Source organism: Rattus norvegicus, unplaced genomic scaffold (assembly GCF_021556685.1).
Source record: "Rattus norvegicus strain SHRSP/BbbUtx unplaced genomic scaffold, alternate assembly SHRSP_T2T unassigned-0000210, whole genome shotgun sequence".
Taxonomy (NCBI): Eukaryota; Metazoa; Chordata; class Mammalia; order Rodentia; family Muridae; genus Rattus; species Rattus norvegicus.
The window spans coordinates 50,001-76,954 of record NW_028238927.1 but is presented as its reverse complement, the minus strand read 5'-3'; the positions used below and the strand labels follow the sequence as shown (position 1 = coordinate 76,954).

At 47.8% G+C, this 26,954-nt stretch overlaps 1 long non-coding RNA gene across 1 annotated transcript in view; it reads left to right on the top strand.

Annotated features, from left to right (window-relative positions):
- The first annotated feature begins 21,585 nt into the window (after nt 1–21,585).
- LOC147997220 (uncharacterized) overlaps nt 21,586–26,954 on the top strand; it is an 18,345-nt gene continuing 12,976 nt past the window's right edge. The window contains exon 1 of the long non-coding RNA XR_015648077.1: nt 21,586–21,840. This is a non-coding gene — a long non-coding RNA (uncharacterized LOC147997220). The remainder of the gene's footprint in view (nt 21,841–26,954) is intronic.

Below are 26,954 nucleotides of genomic sequence, written 5' to 3'. Positions count from 1 at the left end.
CCTTCCTTCCTTCCTTCCTTCCTTCCTTCCTTCCTTCCTGGCTTACAGACAGCCAGGTCCAAGCCCAAAAGAGTCCAGCAAGGAGCTTAGAGACTATGAGAGAGTGCACAGGTGTTCTAGGGAGGAATCAGCTCACCACCCAGCATCCCCATTTGGGTTCTTGTGCAATCGACACAGGGAGATTGACAATCTGGAATTTAGTGAGAAATCAAACAAGGGACACAGAATGCAAAATATTTATTTACACAGCAAGTGGGTCAGTTGGATTAGCAAGCTAGGACACCCACCCCCGACCCCATCCCAGCCCCCTACCACTGCCGGGTCTCCCTTCCTTGTTATCCCTTTCTCATGCCTCCCTCAATATGGGCACACAGGACCAGGAACATGTTTCTCTCAAAAACGCGTTTTCTGCTGTGAACTCAGTCTGGCAGAGAGTGAGTGGGTGAAGGATCCCTAAAGACCAGAGGGTTTATTAGAGGAAGGCTACCTCACAGTGTTCTTCACACCAGGAACAACAACAACAACAACAACAACAACAACAACAACAACAACAGCAACAGCAACAGCAACAGCAACAGCAACAGCAACAGCAACAGCAACAATGAATCAACAAATGGTGGACAGGAGATGAGCAGGGATGCTGGGGGGATGGGAGGGAGGGTAGGGCTGGTGAATCTGCACCTCCCTGAAGGTCTGCCTGTGAAATACTGGTTGATATATGCCTAGTTGAGGACAATATTCCCCTCTCCTGTGGTTTTCAATGGGACATGACTTCATTGCCAGAGACTATGGAATTGTTTCCATTTTCCCCTTCAAGAACTGTGTTTAGATCTGTTACAGACAGGCTCTGGGTTTTGAAACAAACAAACAAACAAACACACACACACACACACACACACACACACACACACACACACACAACGAGAGAGAGAGAGAGAGAGAGAGAGAGAGAGAGAGAGAGAGAGAGAGAATAGAGAAAAACAGAGACAGACACAAGAGAATTTGATCTCTCTCTCTCTCTCTCTCTCTCTCTCTCTCTCTCTCTCTCTCTCTTTCTCTCCCCCTCCCCCCTCCCCTAGTTTCTCAGACTGGGTTTCTCTGTATTCGTCTGTAGGGCGGGAAGGACTGAAACTCTCAGATTCACCTTTCTCTGCCTCCCTAGTGCTGCTTTGATGGTAGTTTGGGGAGATTGGGATAGGAAGTAAAAAAGCTTGAGTGCTGATATCAAAGCCTCCCCTCCCCCCCACATGCATGCATGCATACACACACACACACACACACACACACACACACACACACACACACACACACACACACCCCTACCTGTCTCCTTCACACAGTTATTAAAAACTTTTTAACTGTGATTTAGAAAGTGTCTAGGGCTGGAGAGATGGCTCAGCGGTTAAGAGCACCCGATTACTCTTCCAGAGGTCCTGAGTTCAATTCCCAGCAACCACATGGTGGCTCACAACCATCTGTAAAGAGATCCGAAGCCCTCTTCTGGTGTATCTGAAGACAGCTACAGTGTACTTATATATAATAAATGAATAAATCTTTAAAAAAAAAAAAAAAGTGTCTAGATCATAGCTTCAGAGTCAGCACATCCTCTCCATACAGAAGACACTGACTGACTGACTGACTGACGGACGGACGGACGGACGGACGGACGGACACACACACACACACACACACACACACACACACACACACACACACAAATACATATTTATATATTTAAAATGATGCTTAAAAAAAACCCGTCTTCCTGTATAACGGAGGTTTAAAGGGAATCTGGCTGACAGCACGTTTTTGTGGTGTTTTAATTCCTTTTTTTTTTTTTTAACCAAATAGGAGGGAGATCTGTTGTCCCTTTTATTAAAAGCCAAAGTATTAAGTGGCGAGCCGATGTTTCAACTTTCACCATTCTGTTCCTTTCACCAAAAAGAGGGGGTTCTTTGGCTTTTCCTTTCCTTTTTGAAACAAAACCAGTTGGCCTAGCTTCCCTGTTCCTTTTCCCTCTTCCACGGTATGCTCGATGAAATAAAGTAAACAAATGAAGTTTCTAGTTATGTATTTGTTTGGGAGACCCGAACTATCTCTCAAGAGAGAGTTGCGGGTGTTGGGGATTTAGCTCAGTGGTAGAGCGCTTGCCTAGCAAGCGCAAGGCCCTGGGTTCGGTCCCCAGCTACGGAAAAAGAAAAAAAAAAAAGAAAAAAAAAAAAAAGAAAGAAAGAAAGAAAGAAAGAAAGAAAAGAAAAAAAGAAAAGGAAAAAAAAAAGAGCGAGTTGCATCTCCCCGCCGCCCCCCCACACACAAGGCCTCCTCCCTGTATGTGGGGGGAGGGGGAGGGGTGGACAGGAGCTAGCTGAGAGGGGGTGGGGTGGGGCGGGGCTGGAGAATATGCAGGTCCCTGAAGGTCAGTCGGGGAAATACTGCTGCTGCCCTAGCACGCTTCAGTGCCTCTTTAGAGTTTAGAGTTTTCTAAAGTTTTCTGCCTGAAATCAGCGAGTGATGATTTCACTGTGAAATGATGTCTGATCATCGCTCTCGCTGTCCTGTCAGGGCTCCGGCTCCTGGCAAATGTCTGACTGAAGGAAACCTTAGTTAGACTCACACCCAGCTGTTTGGAAATGGTAATGGAGTTGATAGCACACCCTGGGGGAAAGAGGCAGACTCCCTTTTTGCTCACTCTCAATTCCCAGCCTCGCCCTGCCAGCTCGGGGATTTCTAAGTAAGGGTGAATCTGGACCATATATGTACAGGGTTTGGCGTTTCTGATTCATGTTTAATGTTTAGTTAAATAAAGCTTGTCAAGGGCTGGAGAGATGGCTCCGAGGTTAAGAGCACTCACCGCTCTGCTCTTCCAGAGGTCCTGAGTTCGATTCCACAGAAACCACATGGTGGCTCACAACCCTCTGCAAAGGGATATCCCATGCACTCTACTGCCCTGTGTATATGAAAAGGGCTTTAGTGTACTCAATGTAAGTGAAAATAAATAAGTAAACCTTTAAAAGAATGAAACGAAATGAAGCTTGCAAAGAAATTGAGCATCTTAAAATGCCAGGCACGTTTATCCGCTCCTTTTTTTTTATTTCGTGTGTGGATCACATAACCACAGAGGTGGTTCCCCTTTCCTTAACCTCGACAGCCCAACTGGGACAGAAGTGCAAACTATCATCTACCTATCTGGGAGTGGAGTGGTTGGATACAGGGAGATGGAGCATTTGCAGTTAGTAAAGTTCTGATGTCGGTTTTTATTTCCTTTCATTTTTGGATAGATATCGGGAGCCTTTTTTTTTTTTAAGTACAAATTTTGTTTTCTGTGCAACATTCTGATCATAGTTTCCCATCGCAAAGCTCTTTCCAGATCCTTCCTCCCCATCCACCACCCCGTACTAACCCAGGCCTGCCCTTAGATGTGGTTGATGCATACCCAGGTGAGTCTCCATTGGAGAAAGGACGATATTCCCATCTCCTATGACTGTCAATGGCCGATGACCTAAATGCCAGTGACTTCGGACTTGACTCCATTTTCCCCTCTGAGAACTGGGTTTGGATCTGTTGAATGCAGGCAGGCCCTCGGTTTTGAAACAAACAAACAAACAAACAAACAAACACACCAAAAAATATTTAAAGCAGGCAACAACTGCCTGCACGCCAAGAGACTGTTGACTCCTCTTTGGAGATAGTACGATGTGAAACTTGCTTAATAAAGTAGAGTCCACACAACACAAAGGGAACACTTTAACAAATTATGAAGGAGAGAGGGGGGGGGGTATGTTTATCTACCTCCTCTTGTTTCTCAGACTAGAGATTTCATCTTCCTCTGTCTCTCGAGTGCTGGTGGCTTTGCTGCTGGTTTGGGGGGGGGGATTGGGATAGGGATAGGAAGAGAAAAGGCTTGAGTGCTGATTTTAAAGCTCTCTCTCTCTCTAAAGCTCTCTCTCTCTAAAGCTCTCTCTCTCTCTCTCCCCCCCTCCTTCTCTCTCTCTTTACACACACACACACACACACACACACACACACACACACACACACACACACACACACTGGAGAGGAAGACAGGAAGACCTATCTAGATGCAACGTGAAGAAGGCCTATGTCAGATGAGTTAATGGCTAGGGAACTGTTAGCTGGCTAGTCTGCCATTTTGTTGCAGTTGCTAGTATTATAAGGACACTTTCTCATTGGTTGTTTCTGCTGTTGCTGCCAGAATTCATTACATATTCTGTTAGGCTCTTCTGTGTGATAACACACTCAGAAACCGAACACTGTTGAAGTCAGTCTAACTGCTTTCTTTGTTGTCTAGTTACCCGCAATAATCTTGGACCTGAACTGAACACCCAGCAGCACTTCCCGCACCCACCCATGTATAAGCTTTTATAACCTGGACCACCAACACTAGAGCGACAGGGCAGACAGAGACTATTTGGAACCGGACTTCCATTTTGAGTTTTTGTTTGTGTTCTTGTTTTTTTCTCCTGTCCTGTCCTGTCCTGTCCTGTCCTGTCCTGTCCTATCCTGTCCTCTCTGTCTGTATGTCTGTCTGTCTGTCTGTCTGTCTGTCTGTAAATCCACACATATAGTTCTTTCCACATCTTATATCTCAAAACAAATAATGCTTGCTGTGATCCTCATTTCATTCAAGGGTACTACTCTCTAGACCAGAGGAGCCCCCTTACAATTCTCCACAGGTAGTGATGACCGGAGTGTTCAGTGCGACTAAGCAGGAATTATATGGTTGCCGCCATTATGCTTGATCTTACCGAAGGTAGGGTTGCGGGGCATGGTTGCCACGATGGCGACCAGTAGACCGTGATTGAGGAGACCGAACAATAATTAACCTACAATTCTCCCTCTCTGTCAACTGTTTCTCTGTCACTCTCTGTCTCTCTTCCCTCCTTCCCTCCCCCGTCTCTCAGACCTGAATGAGCATTGGAACTAAAGTAAATGTACATGTGAAAAGAAGCCAGGTGTGGTGCTGCATGTCTTTGATTGCATCACTTGAGAGGTGAAGGTGGGTAGAACTCTGTGAGCAGGCTGCAGACCTGAACCAGGTACTGATTTCCAGGGCTTTTGTGCAAAGACCCCTGACTCAACTAAAGAAATGAGGAGGAAAATAAAGAAACAGATACAATTAACTTGGAATAAACCAAACAAACTAAGAAAAAGGAAAGGCAGTAATGGAGTGGCCTGGCTTACAGAGGAGGGGCAGACATTTATCTGCCATTGCCTCCTCTGTTGAACACACAAACACACGCATGGGGGAGGGGGGAGAGACAGAGACAGAGAGAGACAGAGAGACAGAGAGAGGAAGAGAGACAGAGACAGGGAGACAGAGAGAGAGACAGACACAGAGAGAGAGAGACAGACAGACAGAGACAGAGAGACACAGAAAATTCGATCCCTGTCTCTCTCTCTCTCTCTCTCTCTCTCTCTCTCTCTCTCTCTCTCTCTCTCTCTCATCACAGGCTGAGCTCAGGGACAGTGAGTTCCACACTCACTCAGAGAAAAACTCTGTCTCCAGTCACCCTCACCCACACGCCTTCAAAATGATCCATTGTACTATTTTAGATTTATGTCTGAGGAGCCCCTCTCCCTCCGCCTCCTCCTGTTACGTTGTAGAAACGTTTAATCCCAAACAGGGCTTCTCTCCTACCCTGCCTTGATGATTCTGTTCCTGGATAAAAGATACACAAGCTTTATTATCTACAGGAAGCCTTAAATAGCACTAGAAGACCTGGGCAGGCAGATATCTACCCTCTAGGTTGTTAGTTTTGGGGGTTTTGTTTGTTTGTTTGTTTTTGTGTTTTTTGTTGTTGTTTTTAATTTTTTTAGATTTGTTTTTTATTTATCTGAGTATGCTGCAGTTATCTTCAGACACACCAGAAGAGATCAATCAGATCTCATTACAGATGGTTGTGAGCCACCATGTGGTTGCTGGCAATTGAACTCAGGACGTCTGGAAGAGCAGTCAGTGCTCTTAACCGCTGAGCCATCTCTCCAGCCCCTGTTGTTGTTTTTTGTTTTGGTCAAAAACCTGGATTCTCGGGGTTGGGGATTTAGCTCAGTGGTAGAGCGCTTGCCTAGCAAGCGCAAGGCCCTGGGAAGAGCAAGGTCCCCAGCTCCGGAAAAAAAGAAAAGAGGAAGAAAAAACAAACAAAACAAACAAAACAAAAAAAACCCTCTGGATTCTCAGGAGCTGTGTGGTGTGTCCTCTTATGTTCTGGTGCCCTCTTCTGGCATGCAGACATATAGGAATCAGAGAGAGCCCACATTTTTGTCCAGGAACAAACAAACTGCCAAACTGCCAAACAAACAACAAAGGATTGTAGGTTTTGACTGGCTCTGTAGGTTTCAGAGAAAGGCAGGGCAGACCTCTGTGAGTTTGGGACTAGACTACTCTACCGAGCAAGTTCCAGGGAGGGATTCCACAGGAGCACAGTGGACTGGACAAAATTTTGACTTTGTAATTTTATTTTTTGCCCAATTGGGATTTATGATTTGATTGTCACAAAACTTATACCTTTCATTTTATTTTATTTTCGGCCAAAATTTCATTTTCAGTTTCACTTCCGATTTAACTTTTAATTTCTTGTCGCGCTTATGTTCGGATCGAGTTAATTCTCTGGGGAGCTGTGCCCTTGCCACTGGTGCTGGCAGAAGGGGATCCCGAGATCTAGAGGTTCTGTGTGGTGGGCTGTGTGGCAGAGGAAAAAAATGAAATTAAGAACATATATAAATCTATGGATTTGTATAAGGAGAAACGTATGGTATGGTGGGAAGATGTAAGGGAGAGAAAAATAAAAAAAAAAAGATAGATAGATAGATAGATAGATAGATAGATAGATAGATAGAGTGATTCATGCTCCCAGCCTCCTATGTACAGAGTTCCCCGAGGCGTTTTTACTCGCCAAATAAAGACTGCGGTGTTTCCCAACACACCATGTGAATGTCCGTGGCTGTCGAAATTATTTCATTTATGTTTTTCACGTTTGTCGTCCGTGTCACTTCAAAGGCCATTGTGACTTCAGTCTTGTTATTGATTCATATATGCTTTCTATTTCTTTTCATTTTTCAAAACCTTTTTGTCTAAATTGTATTTGTCATTCACCTTGATTTAAACATTTATTAAAGTCCAGTTTGCCATTTATTCGTATTTACTCGTACTTTATTATTATTTTATAAATTTATTCCATCATTTCGTTTCAGTCGTCTATATTTGCCCTTCCTCTCGTTCCCGCTTTTCTTTTTTTTTCTTTTTTCTTTTTTCTTTTTTCAGAGCTGGGGACTGAACCCAGGGCCTTGCATTTGCTAGGCAAGCACTCTACCACAGAGCTAAATCCCCAACCCCGTCGTTCCCACTTTATGTCTGTTAACATTTAATTGTTTTATCTCCCTTGTCCTTCTGTGTCCCTCGTCTTAATTTCTGCTTTATTGTTTTCTTTTTTTTTTTTTAATTTATTTATTTAACGCATGTGAGTACACTGTAGCTGTCTTCAGACACACCAGAAGAGGGCATCAGATCTCATTACAGATGGTTGTGAGCCACCATGTGGTTGCTGGGATTTGAACTCAGGACCTCTGGGAGAGCGGTCAGTGCTCTTAACCGCTGAGCCATCTCTCCATCCCATCTGTTTTATTGTTTACATCGCACTTACTCTGTTTTTATGGCGATCTATTAACTTTTTTCCATGTCAGTCGTCGGTATCTGTTGATCACCTTGATTTTATTTTTTTTTTTCTTTTTTCTTTTTTTCGGAGCTGGGGACCGAACCCAGGGCCTTACTCTTGCTAGGCAAGCGCTCTACCACTGAGCTAAATCCCCAACCCCGATCACCTTGATTTTTGTTTTATTGTTTATTCACATTGACTCTTTATTCATTATTATTTTTAAGTAAAATAAAATAAATAAAATTTAAATATGGTAAAAATATTTGTTAAACAGATATTAAAAGGGAGGTCTACAGCAGATTTTTAAACTAACGGGCACACACACACACACACACACACACACACACACACACACACACACAAATTTCTCCCAGAGGTCCTGAGTTCAATTACCAGCAACCACAAGGTGGCTGACAACCATCTGTAATGGGATCTGATGCTCTCTTCTGGTGTGTCTGAAAATAGCTACAGTGTACTCTTACGCATAAATAAAATAAATAAATCTTTAAAAAAAAAATAAAATATGAGGTTGGCTCTCTTTGCTCCTCTCTTTGCTCTTTTGCTCTTCCTCTCTTCCCCTCTTCCCCTTTGTCCCTTCTCTCCCCATTCCCCTCCCAAATTCTCTCCACGTGCTCATGACTGGCCTTTACTCTCTTCTTCTACCTTTCTTCTCTCATTAAACCTCTCCGTGGAGGGGGAGGGGTGTGTGTGTGAGTGGGGGGAGGGGGGAATGAGGTTGACCAGTCTTCCTGTGTAACAGAGGTTTAAAAGGAGGCTGGTCGACAAAACGTTTTTTTTTGTGGTTTTTATTCTCTCTCTCTCTCTCTCTCTCTCTCTCTCTCTCTCTCTCTCTCTCTTTCTCTCTCTCTCTCTTAATCAACTCGGAAGTCGATCTGCTGTCCCTTTTATTAAAAGCCAAAGTATTAAGTGGCGAGCCGATGTTTCAACTTTCACCATTCTGTTCCTTTCACCAAAAAGAGGGGGTTCTTTGGCTTTTCCTTTCCTTTTTGAAACAAAACGAAAGGAGGAGCTCGACCAGTTGGCCTAGCTTCCCTGTTCCTTTTCCCTCTTCCACGGTATGCTCGATGAAATAAAGTAAATAAATGAAGTTTCTAGTTATGTATTTGTTTGGGAGACCCGAACTCTCTCTCAAGAGAGAGTTGCATCTTCCCGCTGCCGCCCCCCCCCCCCCCACACACACAAGGCCTCCTCCCTGTATGTGGGGGGAGGGGGAGGGGTGGACAGGAGCTAGCTGAGAGGGGGTGGGGTGGGGCGGGGCTGGAGAATATGCAGGTCCCTGAAGGTCAGTCGGGGAAGTACTGCTGCTGCCCTAGCACGCTTCAGTGCCTCTTTAGAGTTTAGAGTTTTCTAAAGTTTTCTGCCTGAAATCAGCGAGTGATGATTTCACTGTGAAATGATGTCTGATCATCGCTCTCGCTGTCCTGTCAGGGCTCCGGCTCCTGGCAAATGTCTGACTGAAGGAAACCTTAGTTAGACTCACACCCAGCTGTTTGGAAATGGTAATGGAGTTGATAGCACACCCTGGGGGAAAGAGGCAGACTCCCTTTTTGCTCACTCTCAATTCCCAGCCTCGCCCTGCCAGCTCGGGGATTTCTAAGTAAGGGTGAATCTGGACCATATATGTACAGGGTTTGGCGTTTCTGATTCATGTTTAATGTTTAGTTAAATAAAGCTTGTCAAGGGCTGGAGAGATGGCTCTCCACAGAGGTGGTTCCCCTTTTCTTAACCCGACTGGGACAGAAGTGCAAACTATCATCTACCTATCTGGGAGTGGAGTGGTTGGATACAGGGAGATGGAGCATTTGCAGTTAGTAAAGTTCTGCTGTCGGTTTTGTTTTGTTTTGTTTTGTTTTGTTTTGTTTTGTTTCCTTTCATTTTTGGATAGATTTTTTTGGATAGCCTTTTTTTTTTTTCTTTTTAAATACAAATTTTGTTTTCTGTGCAACATTCTGATCATAGTTTCCCATCGCAAAGCTCTTTCCAGATCCTTCCTCCCCATCCACCACCCCGTACTAACCCAGGCCTGCCCTTAGATGTGGTTGATGCATACCCAGGTGAGTCTCCATGGGATATTCCCATCTCCTATGACTGTCAATGGCCGATGACCTAAATGCCAGTGACTTCGGACTTGACTCCATTTTCCCCTCTGAGAACTGGGTTTGGATCTGTTGAATGCAGGCAGGCCCTCGGTTTTGAAACAAACAAACAAACAAACAAACAAACAAACAAACACACCAAAAAATATTTAAAGCAGGCAACAACTGCCTGCACGCCAAGAGACTGTTGACTCCTCTTTGGAGATAGTACGATGTGAAACTTGCTTAATAAAGTAGAGTCCACACAACACAAAGGGAACACTTTAACAAATTATGAAGGAGAGGGGGGGGGGGTATGTTTATCTACCTCCTCTTGTTTCTCAGACTAGAGATTTCATCTTCCTCTGTCTCTCGAGTGCTGGTGGCTTTGCTGCTGGTTTGGGGGGGGGATTGGGATAGGGATAGGAAGAGAAAAGGCTTGAGTGCTGATTTTAAAGCTCTCTCTCTCTCTAAAGCTCTCTCTCTCTAAAGCTCTCTCTCTCTCTCTCCCCCCCTCCTTCTCTCTCTCTTTACACACACACACACACACACACACACACACACACACACACACACTCACTTCCTAGGATGAAAGAAAAGAAATGAAAAGGAAGGCACCCATGGTGATGCATGACTTTGATCTCACTTTGGTCTCAGCACTGGAGAGGAAGATAGGAAGACCTATCTAGATGCAACGTGAAGAAGGCCTATGTCAGATGAGTTAATGGCTAGGGAACTGTTAGCTGGCTAGTCTGCCATTTTGTTGCAGTTGCTAATATTATAAGGACACTTTCTCATTGGTTGTTTCTGCTGTTGCTGCCAGAATTCATTACATATTCTGTTAGGCTCTTCTGTGTGATAACACACTCAGAAACCGAACACTGTTGAAGTCAGTCTAACTGCTTTCTTTGTTGTCTAGTTACCCGCAATAATCTTGGACCTGAACTGAACACCCAGCAGCACTTCCCGCACCCACCCATGTATAAGCTTTTATAACCTGGACCACCAACACTAGAGCGACAGGGCAGACAGAGACTATTTGGAACCGGACTTCCATTTTGAGTTTTTGTTTGTGTTCTTGTTTTTTTCTCCTGTCCTGTCCTGTCCTGTCCTGTCCTGTCCTGTCCTATCCTGTCCTCTCTGTCTGTATGTCTGTCTGTCTGTCTGTCTGTCTGTCTGTAAATCCACACATATAGTTCTTTCCACATCTTATATCTCAAAACAAATAATGCTTGCTGTGATCCTCATTTCATTCAAGGGTACTACTCTCTAGACCAGAGGAGCCCCCTTACAATTCTCCACAGGTAGTGATGACCGGAGTGTTCAGTGCGACTAAGCAGGAATTATATGGTTGCCGCCATTATGCTTGATCTTACCGAAGGTAGGGTTGCGGGGCATGGTTGCCACGATGGCGACCAGTAGACCGTGATTGAGGAGACCGAACAATAATTAACCTACAATTCTCCCTCTCTGTCAACTGTTTCTCTGTCACTCTCTGTCTCTCTTCCCTCCTTCCCTCCCCCGTCTCTCAGACCTGAATGAGCATTGGAACTAAAGTAAATGTACATGTGAAAAGAAGCCAGGTGTGGTGCTGCATGTCTTTGATTGCATCACTTGAGAGGTGAAGGTGGGTAGAACTCTGTGAGCAGGCTGCAGACCTGAACCAGGTACTGATTTCCAGGGCTTTTGTGCAAAGACCCCTGACTCAACTAAAGAAATGAGGAGGAAAATAAAGAAACAGATACAATTAACTTGGAATAAACCAAACAAACTAAGAAAAAGGAAAGGCAGTAATGGAGTGGCCTGGCTTACAGAGGAGGGGCAGACATTTATCTGCCATTGCCTCCTCTGTTGAACACACAAACACACGCATGGGGGAGGGGGGAGAGACAGAGACAGAGAGAGACAGAGAGACAGAGAGAGGAAGAGAGACAGAGACAGGGAGACAGAGAGAGAGACAGACACAGAGAGAGAGAGACAGACAGACAGAGACAGAGAGACACAGAAAATTCGATCCCTGTCTCTCTCTCTCTCTCTCTCTCTCTCTCTCTCTCTCTCTCTCTCTCTCATCACAGGCTGAGCTCAGGGACAGTGAGTTCCACACTCACTCAGAGAAAAACTCTGTCTCCAGTCACCCTCACCCACACGCCTTCAAAATGATCCATTGTACTATTTTAGATTTATGTCTGAGGAGCCCCTCTCCCTCCGCCTCCTCCTGTTACGTTGTAGAAACGTTTAATCCCAAACAGGGCTTCTCTCCTACCCTGCCTTGATGATTCTGTTCCTGGATAAAAGATACACAAGCTTTATTATCTACAGGAAGCCTTAAATAGCACTAGAAGACCTGGGCAGGCAGATATCTACCCTCTAGGTTGTTAGTTTTGGGGGTTTTGTTTGTTTGTTTGTTTTTGTGTTTTTTGTTGTTGTTTTTAATTTTTTTAGATTTGTTTTTTATTTATCTGAGTATGCTGCAGTTATCTTCAGACACACCAGAAGAGATCAATCAGATCTCATTACAGATGGTTGTGAGCCACCATGTGGTTGCTGGCAATTGAACTCAGGACGTCTGGAAGAGCAGTCAGTGCTCTTAACCGCTGAGCCATCTCTCCAGCCCCTGTTGTTGTTTTTTGTTTTGGTCAAAAACCTGGATTCTCGGGGTTGGGGATTTAGCTCAGTGGTAGAGCGCTTGCCTAGCAAGCGCAAGGCCCTGGGAAGAGCAAGGTCCCCAGCTCCGGAAAAAAAGAAAAGAGGAAGAAAAAACAAACAAAACAAACAAAACAAAAAAAACCCTCTGGATTCTCAGGAGCTGTGTGGTGTGTCCTCTTATGTTCTGGTGCCCTCTTCTGGCATGCAGACATATAGGAATCAGAGAGAGCCCACATTTTTGTCCAGGAACAAACAAACTGCCAAACTGCCAAACAAACAACAAAGGATTGTAGGTTTTGACTGGCTCTGTAGGTTTCAGAGAAAGGCAGGGCAGACCTCTGTGAGTTTGGGACTAGACTACTCTACCGAGCAAGTTCCAGGGAGGGATTCCACAGGAGCACAGTGGACTGGACAAAATTTTGACTTTGTAATTTTATTTTTTGCCCAATTGGGATTTATGATTTGATTGTCACAAAACTTATACCTTTCATTTTATTTTATTTTCGGCCAAAATTTCATTTTCAGTTTCACTTCCGATTTAACTTTTAATTTCTTGTCGCGCTTATGTTCGGATCGAGTTAATTCTCTGGGGAGCTGTGCCCTTGCCACTGGTGCTGGCAGAAGGGGATCCCGAGATCTAGAGGTTCTGTGTGGTGGGCTGTGTGGCAGAGGAAAAAAATGAAATTAAGAACATATATAAATCTATGGATTTGTATAAGGAGAAACGTATGGTATGGTGGGAAGATGTAAGGGAGAGAAAAATAAAAAAAAAAAGATAGATAGATAGATAGATAGATAGATAGATAGATAGATAGATAGAGTGATTCATGCTCCCAGCCTCCTATGTACAGAGTTCCCCGAGGCGTTTTTACTCGCCAAATAAAGACTGCGGTGTTTCCCAACACACCATGTGAATGTCCGTGGCTGTCGAAATTATTTCATTTATGTTTTTCACGTTTGTCGTCCGTGTCACTTCAAAGGCCATTGTGACTTCAGTCTTGTTATTGATTCATATATGCTTTCTATTTCTTTTCATTTTTCAAAACCTTTTTGTCTAAATTGTATTTGTCATTCACCTTGATTTAAACATTTATTAAAGTCCAGTTTGCCATTTATTCGTATTTACTCGTACTTTATTATTATTTTATAAATTTATTCCATCATTTCGTTTCAGTCGTCTATATTTGCCCTTCCTCTCGTTCCCGCTTTTCTTTTTTTTTCTTTTTTCTTTTTTCTTTTTTCAGAGCTGGGGACTGAACCCAGGGCCTTGCATTTGCTAGGCAAGCACTCTACCACAGAGCTAAATCCCCAACCCCGTCGTTCCCACTTTATGTCTGTTAACATTTAATTGTTTTATCTCCCTTGTCCTTCTGTGTCCCTCGTCTTAATTTCTGCTTTATTGTTTTCTTTTTTTTTTTTTAATTTATTTATTTAACGCATGTGAGTACACTGTAGCTGTCTTCAGACACACCAGAAGAGGGCATCAGATCTCATTACAGATGGTTGTGAGCCACCATGTGGTTGCTGGGATTTGAACTCAGGACCTCTGGGAGAGCGGTCAGTGCTCTTAACCGCTGAGCCATCTCTCCATCCCATCTGTTTTATTGTTTACATCGCACTTACTCTGTTTTTATGGCGATCTATTAACTTTTTTCCATGTCAGTCGTCGGTATCTGTTGATCACCTTGATTTTATTTTTTTTTTTCTTTTTTCTTTTTTTCGGAGCTGGGGACCGAACCCAGGGCCTTACTCTTGCTAGGCAAGCGCTCTACCACTGAGCTAAATCCCCAACCCCGATCACCTTGATTTTTGTTTTATTGTTTATTCACATTGACTCTTTATTCATTATTATTTTTAAGTAAAATAAAATAAATAAAATTTAAATATGGTAAAAATATTTGTTAAACAGATATTAAAAGGGAGGTCTACAGCAGATTTTTAAACTAACGGGCACACACACACACACACACACACACACACACACACACACACACACAAATTTCTCCCAGAGGTCCTGAGTTCAATTACCAGCAACCACAAGGTGGCTGACAACCATCTGTAATGGGATCTGATGCTCTCTTCTGGTGTGTCTGAAAATAGCTACAGTGTACTCTTACGCATAAATAAAATAAATAAATCTTTAAAAAAAAAATAAAATATGAGGTTGGCTCTCTTTGCTCCTCTCTTTGCTCTTTTGCTCTTCCTCTCTTCCCCTCTTCCCCTTTGTCCCTTCTCTCCCCATTCCCCTCCCAAATTCTCTCCACGTGCTCATGACTGGCCTTTACTCTCTTCTTCTACCTTTCTTCTCTCATTAAACCTCTCCGTGGAGGGGGAGGGGTGTGTGTGTGAGTGGGGGGAGGGGGGAATGAGGTTGACCAGTCTTCCTGTGTAACAGAGGTTTAAAAGGAGGCTGGTCGACAAAACGTTTTTTTTTGTGGTTTTTATTCTCTCTCTCTCTCTCTCTCTCTCTCTCTCTCTCTCTCTCTTTCTCTCTCTCTCTCTTAATCAACTCGGAAGTCGATCTGCTGTCCCTTTTATTAAAAGCCAAAGTATTAAGTGGCGAGCCGATGTTTCAACTTTCACCATTCTGTTCCTTTCACCAAAAAGAGGGGGTTCTTTGGCTTTTCCTTTCCTTTTTGAAACAAAACGAAAGGAGGAGCTCGACCAGTTGGCCTAGCTTCCCTGTTCCTTTTCCCTCTTCCACGGTATGCTCGATGAAATAAAGTAAATAAATGAAGTTTCTAGTTATGTATTTGTTTGGGAGACCCGAACTCTCTCTCAAGAGAGAGTTGCATCTTCCCGCTGCCGCCCCCCCCCCCCCCCCACACACACAAGGCCTCCTCCCTGTATGTGGGGGGAGGGGGAGGGGTGGACAGGAGCTAGCTGAGAGGGGGTGGGGTGGGGCGGGGCTGGAGAATATGCAGGTCCCTGAAGGTCAGTCGGGGAAGTACTGCTGCTGCCCTAGCACGCTTCAGTGCCTCTTTAGAGTTTAGAGTTTTCTAAAGTTTTCTGCCTGAAATCAGCGAGTGATGATTTCACTGTGAAATGATGTCTGATCATCGCTCTCGCTGTCCTGTCAGGGCTCCGGCTCCTGGCAAATGTCTGACTGAAGGAAACCTTAGTTAGACTCACACCCAGCTGTTTGGAAATGGTAATGGAGTTGATAGCACACCCTGGGGGAAAGAGGCAGACTCCCTTTTTGCTCACTCTCAATTCCCAGCCTCGCCCTGCCAGCTCGGGGATTTCTAAGTAAGGGTGAATCTGGACCATATATGTACAGGGTTTGGCGTTTCTGATTCATGTTTAATGTTTAGTTAAATAAAGCTTGTCAAGGGCTGGAGAGATGGCTCTCCACAGAGGTGGTTCCCCTTTTCTTAACCCGACTGGGACAGAAGTGCAAACTATCATCTACCTATCTGGGAGTGGAGTGGTTGGATACAGGGAGATGGAGCATTTGCAGTTAGTAAAGTTCTGCTGTCGGTTTTGTTTTGTTTTGTTTTGTTTTGTTTTGTTTTGTTTCCTTTCATTTTTGGATAGATTTTTTTGGATAGCCTTTTTTTTTTTTCTTTTTAAATACAAATTTTGTTTTCTGTGCAACATTCTGATCATAGTTTCCCATCGCAAAGCTCTTTCCAGATCCTTCCTCCCCATCCACCACCCCGTACTAACCCAGGCCTGCCCTTAGATGTGGTTGATGCATACCCAGGTGAGTCTCCATGGGATATTCCCATCTCCTATGACTGTCAATGGCCGATGACCTAAATGCCAGTGACTTCGGACTTGACTCCATTTTCCCCTCTGAGAACTGGGTTTGGATCTGTTGAATGCAGGCAGGCCCTCGGTTTTGAAACAAACAAACAAACAAACAAACAAACAAACAAACACACCAAAAAATATTTAAAGCAGGCAACAACTGCCTGCACGCCAAGAGACTGTTGACTCCTCTTTGGAGATAGTACGATGTGAAACTTGCTTAATAAAGTAGAGTCCACACAACACAAAGGGAACACTTTAACAAATTATGAAGGAGAGGGGGGGGGGGTATGTTTATCTACCTCCTCTTGTTTCTCAGACTAGAGATTTCATCTTCCTCTGTCTCTCGAGTGCTGGTGGCTTTGCTGCTGGTTTGGGGGGGGGATTGGGATAGGGATAGGAAGAGAAAAGGCTTGAGTGCTGATTTTAAAGCTCTCTCTCTCTCTAAAGCTCTCTCTCTCTAAAGCTCTCTCTCTCTCTCTCCCCCCCTCCTTCTCTCTCTCTTTACACACACACACACACACACACACACACACACACACACACACTCACTTCCTAGGATGAAAGAAAAGAAATGAAAAGGAAGGCACCCATGGTGATGCATGACTTTGATCTCACTTTGGTCTCAGCACTGGAGAGGAAGATAGGAAGACCTATCTAGATGCAACGTGAAGAAGGCCTATGTCAGATGAGTTAATGGCTAGGGAACTGTTAGCTGGCTAGTCTGCCATTTTGTTGCAGTTGCTAATATTATAAGGACACTTTCTCATTGGTTGTTTCTGCTGTTGCTGCCAGAATTCATTACATATTCTGTTAGGCTCTTCTGTGTGATAACACACTCAGAAACCGAACACTGTTGAAGTCAGTCTAACTGCTTTCTTTGTTGTCTAGTTACCCGCAATAATCTTGGACCTGAACTGAACACCCAGCAGCACTTCCCGCACCCACCCATGTATAAGCTTTTATAACCTGGACCACCAACACTAGAGCGACAGGGCAGACAGAGACTATTTGGAACCGGACTTCCATTTTGAGTTTTTGTTTGTGTTCTTGTTTTTTTCTCCTGTCCTGTCCTGTCCTGTCCTGTCCTGTCCTGTCCTGTCCTATCCTGTCCTCTCTGTCTGTCTGTCTGTCTGTCTGTCTGTCTGTCTGTAAATCCACACATATAGTTCTTTCCACATCTTATATCTCAAAACAAATAATGCTTGCTGTGATCCTCATTTCATTCAAGGGTACTACTCTCTAGACCAGAGGAGCCCCCTTACAATTCTCCACAGGTAGTGATGACCGGAGTGTTCAGTGCGACTAAGCAGGAATTATATGGTTGCCGCCATTATGCTTGATCTTACCGAAGGTAGGGTTGCGGGGCATGGTTGCCACGATGGCGACCAGTAGACCGTGATTGAGGAGACCGAACATAATTAACCTACAATTCTCCCTCTCTGTCAACTGTTTCTCTGTCACTCTCTGTCTCTCTTCCCTCCTTCCCTCCCCCGTCTCTCAGACCTGAATGAGCATTGGAACTAAAGTAAATGTACATGTGAAAAGAAGCCAGGTGTGGTGCTGCATGTCTTTGATTGCATCACTTGAGAGGTGAAGGTGGGTAGAACTCTGTGAGCAGGCTGCAGACCTGATCCAGGTACTGATTTCCAGGGCTTTTGTGCAAAGACCCCTGACTCAACTAAAGAAATGAGGAGGAAAATAAAGAAACAGATACAATTAACTTGGAATAAACCAAACAAACTAAGAAAAAGGAAAGGCAGTAATGGAGTGGCCTGGCTTACAGAGGAGGGGCAGACATTTATCTGCCATTGCCTCCTCTGTTGAACACACAAACACAGGCGCCGAGAGAGCGAGAGAGCGAGAGAGCGAGAGAGCGAGAGAGCGAGAGAGCGAGAGAGCGAGAGAGCGAGAGAGCGAGAGAGAGAGAGAGAGAGAGAGAGAGAGAGAGAGAGAGAGAGAGAGATCTGTTAATCTGTTTGTCTCCCTCCCCTAGTTTTTCAGACAGGGTTTCTTTATGAAAAGAAAGAAACTGGTAGCTGTAGGCTGGTAGCTGCTGGCTGTTAAAGGTCTAGGTAAAACAATGTGATGGCCTAAGAGGAAAATAAAGAAACAGATACAATTAACTGTTAAGGCCTAGATGCCGTGTGAATGAGGCCTACATCAGATTGGTTAAGATAACTGTCACCTGGCTAGCCTGCCATTTTAATATTGCAAGGACGCCTTCTCATAGGTTGTTTCTGCTGTCACTGCCAGAGTTCATTACATATTCTGTTAGGTTCTGTATGACACACACTCAGAAACCAAACATTGTAGAATCCAGTGTGTCCTTGAGTGCGTGTCTACAATGCGTGCGTGCGTGCGTGCGTGCGTGCGTGCGTCTGTGCATGCGTGTGTCCATGGCCATGCTAGAGCCCACCCCAGATTTGTGTTTCAGAGATCTTTACTTATTTATTTTTTCCTGCCTTGGCTTGTGTAGGCACTAAGTCACCACACTTCCCGAAAAACAAAATGAAACAAAACAAAACAAAATCCACCAACAAATGGACCAAACCCAAACCCCAAGCCAAACAAACAAATATTCCTGCCTGCCTGTCTGTCTATCAGGGCTACAACAGAGAGAAGTGGAATCTTGAATGAACAAAACTAGAATACCTAAGTCTGCCTGTTTCCCCTCTTCCCACCCTCCCCTGCCCCCCAGCCCATCCCCTAGAGCTGGTCTAGCATGTTCTCTGACCCTGGGGGTGCGGTGAACCGGCCTGCTTTGCTAAACTCTGTAGTGTATAAACTTGGTAACTCTAGAAAGCAGGAGCTGAAAATGTGCAGATAAGGTGGTGGTCGAGCTGTGTGTGTGTTGGTGTGGGAGGGAGACTGCTTCGGTAACTGCTGCTTTTCAATGTCCGGCTGAAACTCTGTGCTTATGATGTATCTTTTGGTTTATTCGATTTTACTTACTGTCTATTGGGTTTGCATTTGATTTTTATTGATTTTATTGATATTTATGTTTAACTATTTTGACCTGGCTAAATGACTGACTGACTGACTGACTGACTGACTAAGTCTACCTGGCATACAGGAGGAATTCAAGGACGAACGATTGTTTAAGTATGACAAAAATAAGTAAGTAAGTAAGTAAGTAAGTAAGTAAGGGGGTTGGGGATTTAGCTCAGTGGTAGAGCGCTTGCCTAGCAAGTGCAAGGCCCTGGGTTCTGTCCCCAGCTCCGAAAAAAAAGAAAGAAAAAAAAGTAAGTAAGTAAGTAAGTAAGTAAGTAAGTAAGTAAGTAAATAAATAAATAAATAAATAAATAAATAAATACGATCATTTAGAAGTAATATAGGCAGAAGGAGAACATGTGGCTGTGGATGGTCTGAGGCTTCTGGCTGCTTTTGGGTGCCTCTTCACCTTTCTGCACGTGCAAACTGAGTTTAATTAAGTTCTGTTTCCCTAGAGGCTGGGAAAGGGAGAAACAGAAGTGACCTGGAACATCAGGGCTAATGGCCGGCTGCCTCCATCTTGGTGAGGTCAGGTGTCAGCCAAGCTGGCTGCCAACCATCCACAGTTGAATCCAAAGTGCCCAAATGGGACACTATAACAAATCATGTATACAGATTTGTGTATATAGAAAACATTTTTCCTTTCTCTTCTTTTCTTTTCTTGAGAAATTCAGCTGGTCCTGATGTCTTTCCCTCGGTGTGTCCCTCTGTCATCTCTCTCTCTCTGTCTCTTTGTCTTACTGTCTCTGTCTGTCTCTGTCTGTCTCTGTCTCTGTCTCTCTCTCTCTCTCTGTGTGTGTGTGTGTGTGTGTGTGTGTGTGTGTGTGTTCCTTAATCTCAGCAGCACTACTCATCCAATCGATTTTTCCTCTCCCCTTGTCTCCTTCACATGGCTATTACCCCACCTTAAACAGCACTAGAAGAGCCTGGCAGGCAGATATCTACCCTCTATGCTGTCAGAATTTTTTTTTTTTTTTTTTAAAGTCAAAACCTGGATTCTCAGGAGCCATGTGGTGTGTCCTCCTAGGTTCTGGTGCCCTCTTCTGGCATGCAGACATATAGTCAGCAGAGAGAGCTGTGTGGGTGGCCGAGGCAGGCAGAGTGGACCTCTGTGAGCTTGAGGCTAGATAAGTCTACGGAGCAAGTTCCATGACTGCCTGGGCTATACCAAAAGAAACGTACCTTGAGGCAAAACAAAACAAAGCAGAAAAGGTTCTGCTTTTATTTTACAGACATGTGTTCTTTCTAGTCCTATTGACTATAGAAGTTTGATCATGAAGTCACATTGATTTTTATTACAGAGTTTATTTGTGTGTGTGTGAGAGAGAGAGAGAGAGAGAGAGTTTTTTCTTTAATCTTCAAACATATTTTTTATTGTTTATTTATTTTATGAGCACACTGTCACTGTCTTCAACACACAAGGAGAGGATTCCATTACAGATGGTTGTGAGCCACCATGTGGTTGCTGGGATTTGAACTAAGGATCTCTGGAAGAGCAGTCAGTGCTCTTCACCGCTGAGCCGTCTCTCCAGCCCTGAAACAATATCTTGAATAAACAATAACAAAAACACTAAAACTAAGTCTGCCAGTTTTCCTCTTTCTTTCTCTCTCTCTCTCTCTCTCTCTCTCTCTCTCCCTCCCTCCCTCCCTCCCTTCCTTCTTTCTTCCTTTCTTTCTTTTTCTTCAGATAGGATTTCTTAGTGAATGATATTTATGTTGATATAAATTTTTTACGTACTTTTGACTGGCTAACTAACTAGCTAAGTCTGCCTGTCCTAAAGAAGGAGTTCCCCTGCCACAACTAAATACGTGCATAGAAAAAAAATATATAATTATTAACTTGGGATGAAACTAATGTAACAAGCAAGCAAACAAACGCACAAGCAAACAAAGTAGGGATGGTGGTGCTGGGTGCCTGGTATATGGGAGATGGGAGACCTGTGGTCTAGAGCGTCCAGAGCTCTGGCCTCCATACTCTGGACTGCATTCTCTCTAGCAATCTTCCCAAAGTGGCTGTATTTAACCATGTTTTTATTTTTTAAATTGGCTCTCTCTCTCTCTCTCTCTCTCTCTCTCTCTCTCTCTCTCTTTCTCCCTCCCTCCCTCCCTCCCTCCCTCCCTCCCTCCCTCCCTCCCCCCACCACACACACAGAGGCACGTGTGAACAAGGGAATGCAAATGCACAAAATAAGTATGTTTTGATCAGAGTGAAAACAAATCACGGGAATTTTAACCATTCCACCATCATTCCACCATTCTTTTAATTTACTCTCTGTGTTTAGTCTTCCAAAGAGGGTGGCAGGTGTGTGGTTTGGTGAGTGCCGGCTGGCGGTGGCAGCGAGGAACAGAGAACAACAACAACCCCCCCTCCCCCCCATCGGGATCGGTGGAGGGTTTTAAAAATGAGTGAGCCATTTAAAAATGGTGTGGAACTGAGGTCGCCGCCACCCTCCCCTCACGACGGAGTTTGGACGCTCCCTTTTCCTAACTGTGCCTGTTCCTTGCTAATTGTTAACCGATTCGAGAGTGCATGTCCTTTCACTTAGAGGTGGCCTGTTTTCACCGCTCCGTCCTACTTTCCTTTTCTGGGTGCCTGAGGGGGTTGGCCCCGAGTCCATCCCGCGTTCACTGTGTTCCGGCGGGACAACCGGGACCGTTTGTGCCATTCGGGAGAAGTGGTGGGTACCTGCCCCGTTGTGCGTGGGTGAGTGTCCCCCTGAGCTAGGGAGGTCACTCCGGAGAGACGGAATGAGTGTGTGTGGCGGCGGCGGCGCGTGACAGTCTGTATTGGTTTGCTTGATCGAGATCGCTGTCGGGCGACACCTAGTGGCGACAAGTTTCCGCAACGCTCCTGTCCCCCGGTTGGTGACAAAGGACGGGGAAGTGCCTGTGGTGAGCCGGCCAGGGTGAGAGGGTGACAGGCAAGCAGGCGGGTGCGCGACGGAGACGCCGTCCTGTCTGGGGACCATCTCTAGCTAGGAGGTTGTACCTGGAGAACTTCAGGGGAGGAGGGTGGCTGTACGACCTATTGGGACACAAGGAGGGGTTGGTGGCAGCTGGATGAGGTCGACCAGAAGGCTTGGGCCCCGTCCCGGATTTTTTTTTTTTTTTTTCCAATTTTTTTTTTTTAATTTTTTATTTTATTTTATTTTATTTTTTTTTATTTCTTCCCTCCTCTCCGGTCCCAGCCAGCGGGACCATAGACACTTTTGAGGCCGAGAGGGTGCTGTGTCCCCGGCCTCCGAGCCGAGGTGGCCCGGCTAGGGGGCGCCACGGAGTTTTTTTTTTTTTTTTTCTTTTCCAGGAGTCCCTTCGGTCCCAGCCAGCGGGACCATAGACACTTTTGAGGCCGAGAGGGTGCTGTGTCCCCGGCCTCCGAGCCGAGGTGGCCCGGCTAGGTGGCGCCACGGATTTTTTTTTTTTTCTTTTCCAGGAGTCCCTTCGGTCCCTGATAGCGGGAGCCTGGACCTCTGAGGCCGAGAGGGTGCTGTGTCCCCGGCCTCCGAGCCGAGGTGGCCCGGCTAGGGGGCGCCACGGAGTTTTTTTTTTCTTTTCCAGGAGTCCCTTCGGTCCCTGATAGCGGGAGCCTGGACCTCTGAGGCCGAGAGGGTGCTGTGTCCCCGGCCTCCGAGCCGAGGTGGCCCGGCTAGGGGGCGCCACGGAGTTTTTTTTTTTTTTTCTTTTCCAGGAGTCCCTTCGGTCCCTGATAGCGGGAGCCTGGACCTCTGAGGCCGAGAGGGTGCTGTGTCCCCGGCCTCCGAGCCGAGGTGGCCCGGCTAGGGGGCGCCACGGAGTTTTTTTTTTTTTTCTTTTCCAGGAGTCCCTTCGGTCCCTGATAGCGGGAGCCTGGACCTCTGAGGCCGAGAGGGTGCTGTGTCCCCGGCCTCCGAGCCGAGGTGGCCCGGCTAGGGGGCGCCACGGAGTTTTTTTTTTCTTTTCCAGGAGTCCCTTCGGTCCCTGATAGCGGGAGCCTGGACCTCTGAGGGCGAGAGGGTGCTGTGTCCCCGGCCTCCGAGCCGAGGTGGCCCGGCTAGGGGGCGCCACGGAGTTTTTTTTTTTTTTTTCTTTTCCAGGAGTCCCTTCGGTCCCTGATAGCGGGAGCCTGGACCTCTGAGGCCGAGAGGGTGCTGTGTCCCCGGCCTCCGAGCCGAGGTGGCCCGGCTAGGGGGCGCCACGGAGTTTTTTTTTTTTTTTTTCTTTTCCAGGAGTCCCTTCGGTCCCAGCCAGCGGGACCATAGACACTTTTGAGGCCGAGAGGGTGCTGTGTCCCCGGCCTCCGAGCCGAGGTGGCCCGGCTAGGTGGCGCCACGGATTTTTTTTTTTTCTTTTCCAGGAGTCCCTTCGGTCCCTGATAGCGGGAGCCTGGACCTCTGAGGCCGAGAGGGTGCTGTGTCCCCGTCCTCCGAGCCGAGGTGGCCCGGCTAGGGGGCGCCTCCGAGACTTTATTTTTTCCAGGATCCTCCCCGGTCCCTGCCAGCGGGAGCATGGACTTCTGAGGCCGAGGGGAAGCTGTGTTCCAGGCTATCTACCATGGCCTCCTCGGTCTGTGAGCACTCAGGGTTCTAAGGTCGACCAGTTGTTCCTTTGCGGTCCGGTTCTCTTTCTACATGGGGACCTCTTGGGGACACGTCACCGAACATGACTTCCAGACGTTCCGTGTGGCCTGTCATGTTTATCCCTGTGTCTTTTACACTTTTCATCTTTGCTATCTGTCCTTATTGTACCTGGAGATATATGCTGACACGCTGTCCTTTTGACTCTTTTTGTCATTAAAGGACGTTGGAAGAGGCTTGCACCAAGGCTGTTTGCTTGTCCAGCCCTAGCTCTTTTCTTCTGCGCATGGGCCTCTTCGATGCTCGAAGCTTAGCGTCCCCCCATGAGTACGCGCTTCCTGCTTTCCCGTGCTTGCTTGCCTGTGCTCTGTGGGGCAGCTTTATGACAACCGTCCCGCGTGTCAGGCGTTCCCGATTTCCCCGTGGTGGTTGTCGTCCGTTACCGGTAGGAGTCGTTGGTGCCGAGTGCGACTGGAAGGGTTTTCCCGTTTGGTGCCAGTGACCCCCTGGCGTGCTCCTCTGCGGCCGACCGGTTTTTTTATTTGTTTTTTTTTTTTTGTTTTTTGTTTTTTTTTTTTTTTTGTTTTTTGGAAGGAGTTCCCGAACCTCCGCTGCTTGGTGGTGTGTCCCTTTCTTTCCTGCTGTGTGACTCCCGAGTTGCACCTTTTCTCCTTCGAAGGGGATTTTATTTTTTTATTTTTATTTTTTATTTTTTATTTTTTTTTTTTGAAGGAGTTCCCGAACCTCCGCTGCCCGTTGAGTCCCGTTCTTCCACGCCACGTGCCTCCCGAGTGCAACGCTTCCTTTTTTTTCTCGCCCTCGAGAAGGGTAAATTTTTTTTTGTGTGTGTGGCAGTGTTAGCGACTTCTTCCCGTGCTCTCTCTCGCTCTTCTCGCTCGTATTCCCGTCCAGTGCGTTGTTAGAAAGCTCTCACGCCCGTTGTTCCCGATGCATGGCGTGTCTCGCTCCCGTTGGATCGATGTGGTGCTGCCGCGTTCTCTTCGGGCCGGGGCCTAAGCCGCGCCAGGCGAGGGACGGACATTCATGGCGAATGGTCATTCAGCGCGAATGGCGACCGCTCTTCTCGTTCTGCCAGCGGGCCCCTCGTCTCTCCTCCCCATTCCTTTGCAGGGTGGTGTGTGGAAGTCAGGGGTGCGGCTGTCCGGCACGAGCGCTGACCCGCGCACACTTGTTGCTGTGGTTCGCGGTGTCCCTGTGGACGTGTCGGGGGCGCTTGCCCCCACGCCGTTCACTGCTTCGCGGCCCTCTTCCCCCGTGCCGGGGGAAGGTGGTAGACCCGCTGCGGTGCATACCCTTCCCGAATGGTGTGTGCACGCGCCCTGCTTTGTGTGAGCCTTGCGGTGCTCCTGGAGCGTTCCGGGCTTTGACCACCAAGGTGCCCGCTTCTGAGTTGGCGGTGGCGCTACCCGCTCCCCGGCGTGCCTCCTGTGCTCCATGGTGCTTGTGCCTTTACGCTTTCCCTTGTCCTAGTTGCCGGCTTTCTGCACGGTGACAGAAAGGGGGGGGGTCGAGGAGTTGAGTGTGCGGGTAAAAAGGCTCCTTCCGTTGGGTGAGCGCCCACCCCGTGCCTATGTTTTTGGTGCCTTCACCCGCGGGCCCTGCGCGGTTAGGGTGGTGCTGAGCGATCGCGGCTGGCCCTTTTTAAAGACCGGACTCCCTCAAGTAAAGGCTCCTCCTTTGTGTGCGCCTTGAAGAGGCCTGGCTCTCGGCGGGGACCTGTCGCAGGTCCCCCCGGTCCGCGAATGCTCAAGAAGACCCCGGAGAAAGAGACCTTTGCCGATACCGCAGACCCCCCACCAGCTGGCGCGTGGTCCTTCCCGTTCTGTCCCGCGCCTGTTGCTCGTTTCCCGTTGCGTGCACGGAGCCCTTGGCTGCTCGTCGGTGTTGGGTTCGTCCCGCCCTCAGTGAGGAATTTGCCTTCTCTAGCTATCTTCGGAAAGGGCTTTACGATCTCCGAGGGGCTTCTCCCGGATGGTCCCCTCGGCTGCCCGCCCTGACCTCAGCCTTCTGCGCGCAGCGTTTGCTCTCTCGCCTACCGCGACCCGCGCCTCCCCGCTCCGAGTACGAGGAGGGATCACGCGGGACGGGGCTCTGTCGACCTGCCGCTGTGCGGAGCTTGTGGGGGAGATTGGGTTTCTGGTGGCAGGTGGCGGGGAAGGGCCGTGCACACGCCCGCGTGCGCGGTACCCCCCTCACCGCGAGGGGTCGTCGCGGGACGGGTGGGTTTGGAAGGGCGGCGGTGGGCTCCCGGTCCCACCCGCCTCCGTTTCCCCCGTGCCCTCCGTCGCGTGTGCGTCCCTCCCACGCGCGTCCACGTCCCGGCCACTCTCGCGGCGAGGTCGTGTCGCGTGTGGTGCGTGCCGCGTGCTCTCGGGCGTCTGCGGTTGCCGCCTCGTCCCCCCCTTCCACGGCAGCGTTCCCACGGCCGGTGGAGATCGCGGGAGCCGTCCTACCCCCCCTTCCCCCTCCGCGGGGCTCTCGAGGGTCCGTGAACCGCGGGGTTGGCCTCGCTCTCGGGGGCGGACTTCTTATTTGGGGGAACCGGCGGTCGGCCGCGTCCGGCGCGTCGTCGGACGTTGGGACCCGCTGCCACGCGGGGGTCTTCGTCGGTTGGCGTCGGCGTCTGCCTCGGTTCGCTCTCGCGTCGGCTGGCGTCTCCTCGGGCTCCCGGGGGTTGTCCGTTGGTTTCGGGTCGGCTCGGTGCCGCGGGCGTGGCGGGACTGCTCCGGGTTGGGTGCAGTGTGATTCCCGCCGGCTTGGCTCGCGTGCCCGGTCGCCGCCCGAGTGGCCTCCCGGTCCCTTGTGAGGCGTCTCCCGCGGGGGGTGCCGCTGCGGCCCGCCCTGCCGTCGACGGTCCTCGTTCTGCCGGTTCGCTCCCCCTCCCCGCCCGCCGGCGTTCCTTTCTCTCTCGCTCCTCGTCTGGCCGACCCGCGGCCGTGCTGCCGGGCCCCTCCTCACGGGGGGGCAGCCGGGCGCGCACGGGTCCCGGGGCGGTCGCGGGGTGCCTGGGGGGAAGGGCCGCCCGGCGGGCGGGAGGAAGTTGCGGTTTGAAGGGCGTCCCGGCCGCCGCGGCCGTGGCGGCGCGTCTCGCCTGGTCTCTTGGAGGCGTGTGCGGGGGGAAAGACGCCCCGCGAGGCGTAGAGGAGAAAGAGGCTTTAGTGGCTGTCGCCCACGCCGGTCCGTGGGGCCTGTTGGCTGAGGGTGCGTCTGCGCGGGGG